General features: G+C 41.2%; 1 long non-coding RNA gene across 2 annotated transcripts in view; it reads right to left on the bottom strand.

Moving 5' to 3' along the window:
- Positions 1–8470, bottom strand: part of LOC147241697 (uncharacterized) — a 116157-nt gene extending 107687 nt beyond the window's left edge. For both annotated transcript variants that reach the window (XR_015110876.1, XR_015110877.1), the window contains exons 1-3: positions 8381–8470; positions 8126–8267; positions 1591–1641 (exon numbers count right to left, since the gene is read on the bottom strand). This is a non-coding gene — a long non-coding RNA (uncharacterized LOC147241697). The remainder of the gene's footprint in view (positions 1–1590; positions 1642–8125; positions 8268–8380) is intronic.
- Between the last annotated feature and the right edge of the window lie 7806 nt (positions 8471–16276).

Here is a 16276-nt window from a genome sequence, read left to right as displayed (position 1 = left end):
AACTACGACAACTACTGGTGTTATGTTGGTAAAAATTCAGAGTATTTCTCTCAAAAACTACGCCGAGTTACATGAACTACTGATGTATTATAACAGGCAAACTGCAAAGGGAGCCAATGTGGAAAAGAGTTACATTGAACAAAACTGATGAATGATTAAAGGTATTAACTATCACACAAATTTTCATCTATTAAAAACATGAAAATGTCTTTGAACCTGTCAAGAACTCCAGTAATTCAGGTCAACCACTCACAATCCACTGAAGACAATCTTTCAGGTACTTTAGTCCCAGTTGTAAGTTTTTCCAAACTTCTACCTTTTTGCTGCTTTTATTGGTATTTCATGATCTTTAACTGGCCCGCTGCAAGCTACAATTTGGCTCAGGTTTGGCTACCAACAAATCTGCAAGCTCATTTTTATTTGCTCCTGCAGATGGAATTTTATGGAATCATGCTAAACTGTAGGCTTGTTCAGTAGTAAATTATAATTTTAAAAGGAGTTAAGTATATTAAATAGTGTAATGCACCCTTAAGTAAAACTACAGGCTGGAGAAAGTCCTCATAAAAATGTAGGACTGGGCAATTTATCAATATACATGAATATAATCTTAACGTAATATCATATCGTGGATATGATTTTCAGTATTTTGAATTGCGATGCAAATGTTTGCTCCTGATCAAAAGTACAAATACCCCCCCCCCCCATGAAGCATGCAGATAAATAACAGCATATCTCCATCCACTTTCAACCTGAGCACAAGTCTAACCTGCATTAAATGTGCAGGTTCTTGATAATGATCTCATATAGACTTTCATAATATTTTGTCTATGTATCAGAGCAGGCACTCATGATACAACAGGCTCATACAGACTGACAGCAGATAAATGATGTGTCAACAGGGCCAGCATTTCAATCCTTGCATATTTTCAACAGTCAACAATGAAAAGCGTCCCAGCATTCCTGCCTGCAAACAGACTGATTCATTGCTAACTGTTTTTGATTAAAACGTCAATAAGGCTGTGGGTTCCTTTCATCTCCTGGAACCCCAAGCTGTCCATCTCTTCACCTCTTCCAATCCCCCCACAAGCGGGTCCGTCGCATGACATGGACGTCCATTTATCCACTCTGAGGATCGTGTCATGTAATAAGCCCTGTCTCCAGAGAGCATTTAGCCTGATAGGAGAAGCTGATAGGGACAAAAGGCTCCTGAATCTCATTCAGACTGCTACAGTTGCAAGTGACTGTCGAGGTAAACACATTTCTCTAGGGATGAAGAGGAGGGAGATAGAAGAAACTGAGGAGACGGACGATGGAATCAAGTGTGTACGTGTGCTCGATCATCAGCATTGACAGCTGCTGCTAAACTTGTTCTCCACTGAAGAAGAAACAAAATGCCCAGGGGTGCGATTTCTTACTATCAGAACCAGGGAAAATACCATGTACTTCAAGTAAGGACAGCAATTTCTCTTTTTGTTACATAAAAACAGACTCCCAGCAATAGAAGATCATAAGCGGTAGATGAACACAGCTTACAAAAAAAGAGACATGAAGTGATGTCAAACAACTCCGCCTGTACATTATAACACTTACCCCAAACAGGCACATGAGGCTGCTGTCTCGTTTGCCTTTGTTTGTTTGAGCCTGAGAGAAATGGAGGAGAAGGCAGGATGGTCAGAGCAAGTGGCAGCTGTATCCACAGATGCTCATGTAAAAACGTCCTTATTCACATGTTCCCCTCCACTTGTTTGTTTCCTGGTAATTTAGCCCTTCAACACGGGGGGAAAAAAAAAACACGGCTTTGTTTTCATACTAACAAGGCAATTAGCAATCATTACACATTTCGGCTCTGGGTTAGCACGCAGGCGGATATTGGTAATGATTTAACTGATATCTGTTCACTAATTTGTGCATGTTTGTGTAAGTGCATGTGCATAGAGAGACATGCAGAAGGTTAAAATCCTGTGCTGCAAGCGTATTTGTCCAACATTAACTCTGACCCATCTCCCCCTCTGTTTGATAGTGTATAATAGATGCGCTCAGTAGGGACAAGTGTGGGAGGTCGAGCAGTGAGGTAGAAATTGGAGCGGACAGGAGGCATTGACACCAAAAGAGCTGTAAATGGTGCTCCTAGCTCCCCAAGGACAGTCTGTCACACTGTGATCACTGGTAACACTGCCAGGAGAGGGAGACCAGAGGGAGGGGGAGAGAGGGGGCAGTGTCCAATGAAATGAAGATAACGTTAATGCACCTTAAATAGCATGACTTGCACTGCAAAACTACAGAAACAAGCAGTCTGATTGTAGTGTTGGGCTGAACAATTCAAAAATCCCTGATAGTCACATTAGGAATCCTCAAACTTTTGATCTTAATGACTCAGTTTCCATTTCAAGCTATGTTGGTGAAGATTCTCAGTTATCCAGGTCAGAGTATCTCTTAAGTGTTTAGCAGGCAACTGGAGTGTTTGTCTTCTTTAAGACATTTCGCCTCTCATCCAACAGGCCTCTTCAGTTATAGGTCACTGGTGGGGAGTTGCAGGTTTTTAAGACTCTGCCTAATGACCCACATAGATACCGGTTGAATCAATGACCCACTAATGAACCACCTGAATACTGGTTGAGCCAACAACTCTCGTGTGACCTTAACAACTCTGAAACCCAGAGCTCACATGCAATGACGACTCTGTCAGAAGGTCACACCCACGCAGTCTTCGAAACCTGCAACTCCATCTATTCACCAAAAGAAAAACAGCCCTGTCCCCTCTCTAAAAAAAACAATGAGATTGTTCTCTGTTATTGTTTTCGCTGTGGGTTCAGTTTTTTTCCAGACAACTACTGCTGCTTCATGCGTTTGCACTAGTAACACTGGTGAAATTAAGAGTTATGGCTAAACTCTGGGGTGGGTGTGCTGAGTCAGTGATGGATTAGTCCAGTTTGGGTCACTTTTGCATTCTACATACTACACTTCAAGTCCCTCTTCTTAAAAACAAAAACTTATGAGGTAGAAACCTACACCCCAAAAATGTGCACATTTTTACTAAGATTTGGGTTGTTTAATAACAACCAAATATGCAATTGCAATTAAATTCCTGTGGTACACTTTTCCTAGCTAAACAGATCGAAACCCTCTTCTTGTATTCATGTTCATGGTCATCAACTCTTGAGGCTCTGTGCCCTTATTTCATATGCATGTTCATCTGGCTTGGGACTGCAGAGTGGCCCAGCAGAGTCCCCAGAGCCAGGCCCTCTGTTCTGGGTCCTCAGGGGCCAACCCCCTACCCCACTTACCTGCTTCAGTTCATATGAGCAGTTATGTCCACCATATGTGAAGCTGTACGAAAGCAGATGCTGCTTTTCCATTTGTGAAATCAAGTTTTTGGAGAGCGTGCTGCATTTTGATGGACAGTCAAGCCAGTGTGAGCCTCTCAAACCATCCCCTACACCCTCTCCTAAACCACCTTCACTCCATTGGCATGATTTCAAGACGGTCTGCCATATTCAGGGCCATCTCAAACAGAAATAAGTCATTTTTGTCACTTTTTCACTCATGCTGTAACGATTATTTCTGTCTGGTGCCACACACGTCAACTAACCACAGGGGGGAAAAAAATAATCTCAAAATATCATTAAAAAACTGTTATTAGGATGTACTATTACAATAGAGGAGTTATGAGTATTACTCAACTGCAATTGGTATCATTTCACAGTTTCGACAGCAAAGAATCTGACTCATATTTCTTTAAAAATCCATCAAGTTATACGGAAGAATTGCTTTCATAGTTTGATATATTAGATTGATGACACTAGATGAAAAGTGACTAATAATGAGAAACCTCTCTCATGCAACTTGTAATGTAATTAGTTGAAGACATTTTAAGGGTACAGTTACAGCGCAGTTCAGCGAGCGTGTCCAGAAAAACCCTGAAACCCTTGTTTTTTGATTTGTGTCTAAGAAAAGCAGCCTTTTTTCCCCTGCTTACTTATCAACTGCCTGTCATGGCCTAAAGCTTCAAACACATTTGTTTAAGTTACGTAAAGTTTGCCCGTTGTTTCATCGCCAACGCTATGATATTCCAGGCTCTCATTGCCCAGCAAGACTCTTGATTTCAATCTGTCTTTATTATCCTATTTGTGTAATGGTATCCTTTGCTCCAATTATAGTGGTCTCAATCATGTCACTCAGAATTCAATTTGGGATCTGTCCCAACTTTTTTTGCTTTAAGGGCAAACAATTAACGGTGGTCAACACAGTGTTACCAAAAGGCCTTTTATCAGTATAGCAGGTGATCTGGTAGTTCTTTTGTTTAAATCTTACTTCTCTCATGTCAAAGTGATGTCCTGTGCAACGTGTCACTTTGCTGCCAGATGAAAATAACTGCAAGGGATCCTACATAATCAAGGAGCATTTTTACCCAACAAAAAAGGAAAACAGCATGACCAGTGATTTATTCGGCATGTTATTGTAATTTTGACCTCATCTGTTTTTACATCTGGCTGGACAAATGCAACCTTGTGGTGGGCAAAACTGTCACTTTGAGCAGCCCAGGTCTTGGGTCTCTGGACACCACCTCACAGCGAGCATGTTCATGTGTGTACAACTCAACGCTGAGATGTTCGGTCTGATTATCAGTGTGAGGATATGCTGATCTTGCAAAGCAGTAGAATGACATCATTTTAGGGTTCACACATTATCAGGTGAATGAGCCTCCCGGGTACACCGAGTACAAAGACACACACACACACACACACACACTCTCCTGATGTTGACTTGTCTGTAGCTGAGCAGTTCCCTCGTCAGTCATCTGCTGATGCTGATAGACAATACGTGAGTGAAGATGCATGTCAGAAAGAGAAAAGTCTGAATGAAATGACAGACTTTCTCACCATCCCTCCCTTCTACTACTGCCTGCCTGTCCCTGCACGTCTCACCCGCAGCAGCCTGGCAAGCCATGACAAGCCTGCTGTCAATCATGCAAACACACACAGGATGGACAGGACAGCAGCATATACCGCTCCACATGGTACTGCAGCACAGCAACCAACTCTGAGCCTCTCTCTCTCTCACACACACGCACACAGATACTCACCCCTTTTCTTCAAGGTACAGTCATGTGACCCCAAAATGAGCCTCATCCATGTGTAACAGAAAGATATACAAAAAATTTAAATGTGGTTATTTCATTATTCTAAATACGTCTGTTATCAACAATCCATAAGTCTGACTAATTTAATATTAAATCATATTAATATATTATAATTAAAGTATTGCTGAGTTGAAGTTTGAAAGGTTAGATATCACACCGCTGTGTCAGACACTGGAGGACTGCAGCCACAGACTCCCTCCTGGCGACAAATTTCATTAACAAACCTGATGTGTATAGCACAGTTCAAATGGAGGACATAAATTTCAACCCGTGGGGTGCGGCGGCCACGTTACAACTCATCGACCACTCTCCTTATACCCTTCTGGAGAAGATCTCCTCTTCTCAGACAGGTGGGGGAAATAAGAGGAAAATATGATGCTTTCTTTCTAATCAGCATAAATTACCAACATCCATCATGTGAGGCTCAAATTAAAATCCTCAGTTGACAAAGCAGAGGGAATTGTGTGTTCAGTCATGAATCAGTATCACATTCAACCAAAGCAAATTTTTTTCACTAAGGATCAACCCAAGTGACCTTTATCACATCCAGGTTTTATCACGTTTGTCTACAGATTGGTTTGATCCAGCAGACGTTTATCAGGGCAGAAGTGTAACCAGTCTCAGGTCGGTGGACTGTACCATTCTGTGTTCAGAAAGTACCTGCATTGCCACAGGTGATTTCCTTTGACACAAAAAATGTGCCCCAAACAATGCACAACCTACAGTAGTGTATGGCTGATGCCATCTAGTGGCCATAGTAGTTATGATCACATGAATTAAGGAAGCCACAGTTTATAAATTAAAGCAGGACAAAACTGGATTGATAGGCAACCGCACTGCACAAGAGTGGAAATAGTTCAGTATCACTAAGTGTATAAAGCTGATGAATGGCAATTAAAAGGGTATTTTGGATGACGCAGTTGTTAATATCGCTTGTACGGTGCAGCCGGTGCAGGAGCCAGTTGTTGAATTTGTATATTTGGATATATTTGAATCAATGCCCTTTACCTTAGTGACCCTAATCAAAAGTGTTTGTGCCTAAATCTAACTACACCATGTATCTAAGGATACATGGTTGGAGGACCAGTTGGAAAATCAAACTCCACCTGAGCCCTACTTTGTGATACAGGTTCAATAATCAGCAAAGTCATTCCAACACTGTTCACACACGTTTGACCTTCAGGACCAGCTTCATTTGATAAGGGCAAATAACCTTAAAACAAGTAATGACATTTTGGCAGACTGACAGAATTAAACCAATGGATTGAGTAAAATATTTTTGAATTATGGCTGTATGTTTGAGTGCCAATATTTGGGTTGGTTCAGTGAATACCAAATTAGGAAGCATTTGCTGTGTGGTCTCATTATGGATCATATTGAGCATATCAACGTGGCTTCCGAATCATAAACAAATCATATCTACTTGCCAATATTGATATCTGTGCTCTCAGAGTTTATGTCAAGAGCAGGGCTTGCCTGGCTTTGTTAACTTGCTCAGATTCTGCTGATTTGGTCATTGTCTCTTGGTTTATGTGTTTCTATAATGAGCACAGAGATTATAAGTATAAGTACCAGTTGCCTTTATTGTCACCAAGGGATCGAGCCCAGGGCGAAATGCCATTACACAACTCAAAGCCTGATACAACTATCACAATCGGTCACAATTATTACAGATTGGAAGTAAAAATGGTACACTTCAGAATTTAACAACAGCACATATACATGTGTATGTACGCAAAACTTGAGCAGTCCGTTGACCCAATGGAGGCAAGCGAGAGTGAGGAGTCGCAGTGGGGGCCGCGCCACCAAGCCTGGGTGGGGCAGGCTGCAGCCAACAGGCACTGCCACCCCAAGGGAGGTGGAGAGGGCAGAGGAGGGGGTCAGGAACACACGGGGTAGTACTTGCCATTTGTGTCACCAAGGCAGAAGGAGTTCTCCTGGAGGATAAACAGTGGGGCAGATGACCTTCAGTAGCCGTGTTTGGGTTTGGGCAGAGGAGCACACATTCCAATCCATCTTCTCTTTCAGTCCAATCCAAATTGTAAAGTTAAAAATGTTCTGGTCTTCAACATCACTCTCCTCTTCGCAGAGCGGCCAACTGCTCCGAGATGGTTTCCATCCTGCGTTTCAGTTCAAGAGTCTGTTGTTGCCCCGCTTTGCCAGCCTCAATAATGAGCACAGAGATTATGTGGTTTATCGTGTCCATTTACATTTGTTGTTGAGATCGGGAGTTTGCACATGGTGTTTTATTTTGAAAAATGACCAGATTCACCATGCCAATGGTGTGAGAACTTCCTATCCATGGATCCACACATGCACATACGCCATGGCACTGCCCCTACATCACGCACAAGTACACATGGTCACCAAATAAGATATTTAGCAAATATCAAGTTTTAAGGCATTGTCAGTGTTTCACCAGTGTATTTATATTAAGCCAACTATTTATTAGTATGCAAGGCTGAAACCAAATTATGCTTGATATTTAATTTAACGTTGACAAGAGAATCACATCAGTAAATGAACACTCCACAATGTAAGCGAACACCCAAATTACTCTCTACAAGATCCTCAAAGTCCCAAAAGAGGTCAACTTTAAAATCTAAAGTCTTATGTGAAGAAGTTATCAGATGCCACATGTTTATGATTATTTACAAAGCAACAGATGGTTCTGTCAACAAATAAATGTAGCAAACAATGGTGCAAAGTGTAAACTGCTGAACAATTGGCTTACATTTTAACTCTGTGGTTTCTCTACACATTAAGAAAGTCCTCAAATGGCTTCAACAGAGTGTGTACCAGTGAACAAGATAATAAATCAACCAACACTTCAGGAAACAGAGCCGTTCTTGTCCCGTTTGGCAGTATTCTCACACCACTAGCTTGCTAACTTTCTGACCCGACTGTCGGGAAATTTTAACTGAGTGGTTTTATTTATGACAAAATACGGCAATAACCGTTTCAAGAGATTTGTTAGGGCTTTACCTTAAATTTTTATTCGATATTCCAAAATGGAAGTCAGTCCTAGGTGAAGTTTTCCAGGTTCCGTCGCTGGTTGAATTCAACACTGCGACAAGTCAGGTACGGCGACACACCTGGGAGTTCATCAATTAGGCCATGGGCGTCTCTTCCGGTTTAAAAATGAGGGAGCAAAGTTAGAAAAATAAATAATTGTCGGGGGTTAAACATTGTTAATCATTTAACTATTTTCGAAATACGCGGTTCCTTCAAAGTACGGACATTTTGGATAATTGAAATGGCCTCCAAACGACTGATGTCAGTCTCATCTTCTGACTGCGTACTGAACTGGTTAAGCGCTGTTTACTGAGCGGAAACACAACGCGTTCTTGCAGAAGTTTCACAATAAAAGCCGTGGTAAGGAAATTTAGTTTGTCACGCTTTAAAGAAACGCTACAAGGCTTTTAATTTGAAGATGATGCTGAACGTATTAGAAAGGGTCCAAAAAATGCGTGGTTTATTTTTTTAATTACTTGTTTTTTCCGTTGTTGCTGTTTGAAAAAAAAAAAACTTTGATAAAGGATGCTCAGATATCAGCTCCTTATTGCAGGTCATATTCCAGTGGTGGAAGAAGTACATGTTTTCTTTACTTTGGTAAGTTAATGGATTAATAGCCAGAAAAATGCAGTCATACTCTGGTAAAAGTGTTTTTTCAACATTCTACTTCAGTAAAGGTAGTGAAGTACGGGATTTAAAATTTTACTTAAGTATCAAAAGTAAACATACATATTCAACATGTCTTTTGTGTATTCTGGTGCTGTGGGGCATTCATTCCTTAAACAACCTACCTCAAGGTTGTGTTTTAGTGGTGTGTCACATTTGATAATGTCCTAATGTTTCAAATTTGAAAGTACATCATCTTCCTCAGATTTGATCACGTTTTCTTCTCAAAGTTTTTCTCTACAATTAACTAGTAACTTCATATAGATGCAGCGAAGTAAAAAGTATAATTTTTCCTTTGAAATATAGTGATGTAAGGTACAGATATCTCAACGTTTTACTTATGTGCAGTATAGAGCATTGTACTTTTGGCAAATTAAAGATTGGCTGGACCCTTAACAGGATAAGCGGAAGAAAATGGAAGGATGGATGTAAGATTGGCAGGAAAATACGTACTTGTTCAGCTATGTATCATATATATGTATCATACCTCTATGTATGTAAAACACACCCACAATATAATCACCCTGCCCACTAGAACAGAGGACTAATATCATAGTTCGGCTAAATGCCCTCTGCTACACACACTACTTAATATCAAATAGATGGTTTGTACGACTTGACTATAGAACGATGTTTATTGTATGCACAATCTTGTCTACATGTTTCAAACAAAGACAGAGCCCAACTGTGATGTAGATATCTTTTAAAGGGTTTTACATAATTTTATTTTGGTAAAGATTCTTACTCATAACACAGTCCATATCATCAGCCTGATTGAAGAATTTGATTTTTTTTTTAAAGAAAGTATCTTTTTTTTTCAATTTGAGGTATAACTGAATAATCCTATTTTCTAAACCCCAAACTCAAAGCATTACGATGCATTTGTTTGTCCAAGGCAATTTAGAAAAAGTGTGAACAATCCTCAGAGAAGCAGCATATCAACATTTGGAAGAGCAACCTGACAGCATGATAAGTGTGATTGTAGTGCTTAGTATTGTTTTCTTTCCTCCTAGAACAAATCTGTCTTCTCTTGAACCAGGAGAAAAAAGTGCAGTTTCTAACTATGACTATGAGGTAGCCTATGGGGATTAAAAAGTCCTCCAAAGACAAATGACTGTAGTGCAGTGGTCTCTGATCTTGCAGTTAATATATTGGCCAAATAAAACCAATTCAATTTGGGTGAAATTTTAAGTACTATTATTTTAACCTTAAGTGGTTGACCAGGGTCTAGATGTCCTTGCAGAACCTACATCTGGTCACAGATTTAAGACCAGAGTCAGAAAGACGACCCACTATAGATATGAAACCTAAAAGCCACTTTCAGCTCAACTTATGAGACTAATTAGTGTAATTGATCTAATTATTAGTTAAAGTGCACATATTTAACATTTGTAAAAATGTTTAAAAGTGGATGATTGAGGACACTCTGAGACAACTCTATAAAACACAGAGTGAGACTACAATGGAACTTGTCCAATTAATCAAATAAGTGTGGCAATTAACTAAGTGAGTGCTGAAGGGGGCGCCGACAATTGATTTTCTCTAAAAGTACCCAGCCTCTCATTTCATTAGAACTGAAGAGTGGTCAAGAGGCTGAATCCAGATATAAAATGTACAATAAAAGTGCCTGCAGATGAATTAATAACAGCGAGGAGGTGTGGACAAAGAGGAATGTTCACACCCTAAAAATGTACTAATATACTGGCAAATCTGGTGTAAAGATTTCAAGTTTGTTTTGTTTCAGCGAATGACTGTATCCTGGGTTAATTCTGAGCCTTGTGGTGGGGAGTGTAAAGACAAGAAACGCATCCAATCAGGACAGCCTTGGAAGCAGCTCTCCCTGCCTAGATTAGTTTTATTGAACAGATGGCGTTTCAATTTTGAACTTTTGCACTGGTGCAAAATAAGCTTGGAGAGTCAGGCTGTTTTTCTCACATCACTGACAGAAGCTGCGCATCAGATGAAGGGGATGTGTGAAATAGCATTCCCAAGCACTTCTGTCTTCATGCTCAGGACACAAACACTAGATGCGGGCGCAGTGCGGAGGCCGGACCATGCTGCTCCATCAGATGTTAAAACAAAAAAATGAAAGTAGGAATTCAGAACAGGCCGTCTGTTGAATGTACAGCTTTTTTATGGTGTTGGTTTCTATAAAATACTGTATAATAAAGTAGGTTTTAGCACCTTGGGGCGTCTGTCATACCCAAAATAGAATACCAGTCACTTATTGAATGTCCTTCTTCCACCATCCGCTCCTATTGCCCCACATTAGCAGCATCATGTTCTCAATTTTCCCCCAGTAGCATTGCTCGTCCTGGCAGCCAGCTCACCCACGCCGGCACGAGTTGAGAGGACAACTGGAGAAAGATCACAGTTCAGGCTCAGTCAGACGGAAAATATGGAAATCAGGCGGTGGACGGACAGACCACTGTGTGTTCCCCCTGTTTCAGCAAGCTGCCACAGTTTGACTGACAAACTGACTTTTTGAAGGGCCTGTGCCCATTCCAGTCAGAGTTTATTGAAGGTGATTTTGATCTCCTCCATGAGGCCACAGCAGTGGTGCTGCCATCTGTCACCTTGATTGCATGGCGGCCTCTCTAGGGGGAGCGCCATGGCTCCTGATCGTTTACAGATTGCGCTGCTTTTGCCTCCATAAGGGCCACATGCACAGGGCCAGATGGTGAGCATACACGCTTATTATGAGTCTTTATCTCTGTGCAGGAAGGAGTGGAACCATTAGGCCTCCCTCAGGATCTCCACTCCTCTCTGCAGCCATGCTGTTCTTCCACAAATACAGTCCTCTTCTTCAGCTGTCACTGGCCTATGACAACATACACACACACACACACATAATACACAGGACAACTCGTCAAAAAACAAACACAACTCGACTCAGGGCATGCGATGTCTGTGTTATTACGTTTGCACTCAGATATCCTCAACCTAACACCTGTTTCTGATCCTGAATGATAGGAAAATATGGCATGTGGTGAAATATTAGGCAGGGCATGATGCTATTTGTCGTCTTGGTAACACACTGTCAAGTTTATGTTTTGACAGCTAGGATGATTGACATGAGTTACACGGCCTTACACCTGCCAGATCATGGCGTTGGCTATTTGGTCAAGACTAATAGGATTGTCTAAATATATTTGTCTGGAAATGGTCCTAATAAAATCATCAGAGCTCTCATGTGAAATAGAGTCTGTGTGCACAAATGTCCATTCATGCATGAGACTGATTCAAACAGATTCAGCCTGGTATGAGACTTTGGCAGGAGTCTGTTGTCCCTATCTGTGACATATGTACTGCATGACCAGGAGGGTGAAGAGTATGTTCAGGATTAAAATCTGACATGTGAAACGTCATCACACATTTGTCATGCTCCTTCAAAATCTCAAGTTCACTCACTTTAATGCTCTTCACTGTTTGGTAAACTGTGTGATTTTTATAGGGAGCTGAAATGGAATTCATAATTATGCAGGCATTTATGGTGTAATGCCTTAATGAGCGTTTACTAAGCTCTTCATGAGAGGTAATATCCCACTTGATCAGAGATTAACAAAGAGCAATTCAGAGCACGCTTTAATGCAAAAGGCTTAACTGCTTGAAGCATGGCTTCATTTCTCTCAATTACATCTAATCTAATGTTTGGATTCCCTCAGCAAAGATGCACTATTCAAGCGCATAGCTGACCTAATGAGTGCAGAAACACTCCTTTGCATAAATAATGTCTCTTCACTGTTGCATATCAGCGGAAAAAAATCACGCCTTTGTATGAGAGAGCAAGTAAACTGTTGTCAAAGGAACATAAAGTACCCTCACTATTGTCCTTTGCTGTCCCTGATTCTCTGTCCTGAGGTCATAAAGCAATGTGCTGCACTTTTAGGGACAACAGACGGCTATCTATGAGGGTGAGCCCCCTAGTCAGCACGGTGCTCAAACTGACATACTGTATGCCAGCCTGTGGTCACATTTAAGCTCAGGGCAAAGCGGAAATGCTTCACAACCACAAACTGCTGCACTACTTCACTTCAATTCAGCAAAAGATCCCTGGAAAAGCTATTATCACTTCTTGGTATATTTTAAAAATATTGAAACCAGTGCTCATTGTTTTTGAAACCAAACATGTCATTTGCCAAGAGAATTTTATACCCACTAATATATCAGTGTCTGCATTTGACCACATGCCACTGTGATGTCACCACACTAAACATAAAAATAATCGCTCATGAAAGAAGGTCAGTAGGACCCTCAGGGGGCATACATACTGAACTGAGCTGCACCTGAACTGGACCAAACTGCACATCGACGGGGTATCATGGAAAGTGCCACAAGCACCCAGCCCTTGCAGGCCTGTTACAGACTGAAGGTGTCACCCAGGAAACAGCAGTTAAATTAACCTCCGTGGGCTCCAACCAAACACAGCCTGCAGCGTGCCAGCACACTCCAACTGAGCCCTCGTCATTTTCTAAAGCCTAAAAATTACTGGGAGGATTCTGGTGATACAGGATGGTGAGTGTAATGCAGAATCAAAGAGGAAATAGGTTATCCACCCATGCATAAAGTAGCATCCTGCAACTAAATACCTTTATTTAAAGCAATCACCTCTTAATTGTAATATTAAATTAAAGAATCCCCGTGAGACAAACCTGTGTGGTATTGTGTTGTACAAAAGAACTTCGGCAGGATTGCAGAGGTCAGCATCCTAACTGTGGCCCTGAGAACTCAACACGGCACTGCAGTTTGTGACCAACTAATCTTACGTGAAATGAACAAAATATATATATATACATTTTTTTATAACAATGCCATTTCTAAATATATATTTGTATTATGTTGGAGCCCTGTGGTAACGCTTTGGTTGCTGCGTCATGGAATTAGCAGCACGTGTTTTTGCAGCATCCTCTCTAAATGTTCCCATCCTGTTGTCAAATGTTTGCTTATTCCATCAACAGATAATTTTACTTATCGCATGCAAAAATATGCCAGAATTCATTATTTACTTGTTTATTTGTATTTGCTTTTTTGCTTGTAATAAATTAAATCATCTGTCAGTGGAAATAGCAGGATTTACTGAGTAATTGTTTTTGGAAAAATGTATATTACATCGTCTTTTAAACCTGCCACTTTCTCTTGTGGCCTTTTTTTTAATGCTTACTTTAAAAGTGATCCTCCTGAGATCATTTTACAAGACATTCAATACATATTGTAGACAAAACCTCACTTTTTTTGTGAGATGAATATGTGTTTTTGAGTGTGTATTGTGGCCACGGTACTTTCAGGCCATGCTCAGGTTTGGTTCTTCCATATGATCCATCCAATGTGAAAATAATCAAATGTATATTTTCTATAATGCATCTGTGTTAGAGGACGATTGTTGGCCAAACTTCCGTATAATTGACAAAGCTATGCTAGACCCCAGCTGAGACATACCATCAGAGCTGAGTTACTTAGAGGGAGCTTCCTCTTGTTTGCCTTGGAATTAGCTCTGAGTGCACATACACACCCATTTCAGAACACACATTCACTCACTCTCAGCCTTTTTCACCCCTCTGCATCAATCTGTTCCCAAGCTGTTCCCACATTTTGGTGAATTTCCCAGGCTTATTCCTTGGCACAAGTGGATACTGGGGCTGATTACTTCAGTGTGAACCCATTAAGTCTGCCCAGTGCGTGCAAAACATGCACATTTAAAAACTGGGCTACCTTTAACTTCTCAAAGAAATGTAATAAGTGCGAGTTATTAACATCAGTTTAGTGAACACGCATATAAACTGCACACATTCCCCAGATGCAGTATCCACTTTTAATAAAGAACAGCCACCAGCAACAAATCCAAACCTCATTAAAGAATATAAATTCAAAATCTATTCTGGCACTCAATGCAGTGCAGCTTCTCTCCCTCTCTCTGTCTCATAAATTACAGTTCTGGTGCACTGTGCAAATATTACCAAGCTGTAAGACAGCTGTGCTCCATTAAAATGTGTTATGGTTGCTGATTTCCTACAGCACATGGTCATCGTGCCAGATCTACAGCCAGTAATTAGTGGAGATGAAATGTTTAATTGTGCCTTAATTTTGATAAAATTTATCTGTCACCCATCCTATAATCAGGCAGTATGCTCACAAATCAGTGTCAGCCGATTTAGGCAGGGAGACATCCACTAACCTGACAGACATGTCTGGATGTCACTGCCCTGCTCTTGCTGCTTACAGCCCAGGAACAGGACGGTGTGTGATCATAACAACGAGGGTACAAGCACATCATCTAGCTAAGCTTATGCAAATGTAAAAAAAGAATATTGGGTCACTAATAAACAATAGCTGTGTGTCTCCCTGTGAACATGATGGGAGCATGTGTGGGTGATCTTGTAAGAATTACTGGACAACAGGAAGAAAGCATTCTCTGACAGATGGATGACAGGGGAGTGGGAGAGGGTCAAGATGGGAGAAACCATCCACGCTGACTGGGAGAGAGTGTGTGATTTCTCGGGGTGCTAAACAGTGTAGTCCTGCCAAAGCACGGAAGAGGCAGGTTGAGAGGGGCTCTCAGCAGTGACACCGCTCTCCTGAGGGACATCGAAACAAGGCAGTGGAGAGGGCCACTTTTTAGATCATGCAGCAAGAGGATGACAAGGATTGATGGTAATATTACATAAAAGTGAACATTTTATTCTGCTTTCTGTATTGGTGTGTACATCTGCTTCAAATGTATCACCTGCTTTAAATCACAAGCGATTTGATTTTAGTTTGAGCAACCTTGAACTAAAACAAAGCCTGTTTGTGGAATAGCATGCAGTAAGGACAGCAGCCGTTTTGCATATTTATGACTAATGTTGTCCCTGAGAGAAGCTGCCCCCTCCCTGGGGGAATTATGGGTGATTATTGTCATCTCAGTGCAGCCAGTTATTCACCAACATGCACCACACAAAACACATCATTACAAAGGCCTGCGACAGGAAATGAGATGTGGGGCAGGGCTCCAGGAGCAGCCCTTTCTAATCACAATGGCCAACTGTCACCCTCCGCATCCGCTCGTCTGCCACAGCATTAAGCATCAGCGTGGAAGGATTTCACTGCAAACTTTTGAGTGGATCTGCAGTGGTAGGACATCCTGTGTAACATGTGGCACCCATGATAATTATGGCAGAATTAACACAGGCGGGTTTATGGCCCTTCTGCCGCCAGAAGATGGCTGCCAGATAGACACAGGCCTCGTGTTTGAGCAGCATACTTGGGTCCAGACGCCCACCCGTCTCTAATGCTTCTCACTACAACAACTGTTCCGGAGGAGAGGACCACTTTCAGTAGAGATGCCTGTCAAAAACACTCTCATCCTCACAGCAGAGTCTGAATAAATTGAGGAGAGTTCTGGCAAACTGGCAAATTAAAAACACAAAGTAGCCAAATGAAAATTGTTAGTGCTAGACTTATAGTTTCCACTCAGTATTT

The sequence above is a fragment of the Aulostomus chinensis genome, chromosome 21 (genome assembly GCF_037954235.1).
Source record: "Aulostomus chinensis isolate RoL2024-O1b breed Wild chromosome 21, RoL_Achi_v1.0, whole genome shotgun sequence".
NCBI classification, from domain to species: Eukaryota; Metazoa; Chordata; class Actinopteri; order Syngnathiformes; family Aulostomidae; genus Aulostomus; species Aulostomus chinensis.
Note: the sequence above shows the minus strand (reverse complement) of the source record. Positions and strands in the feature narration are given on the sequence as shown.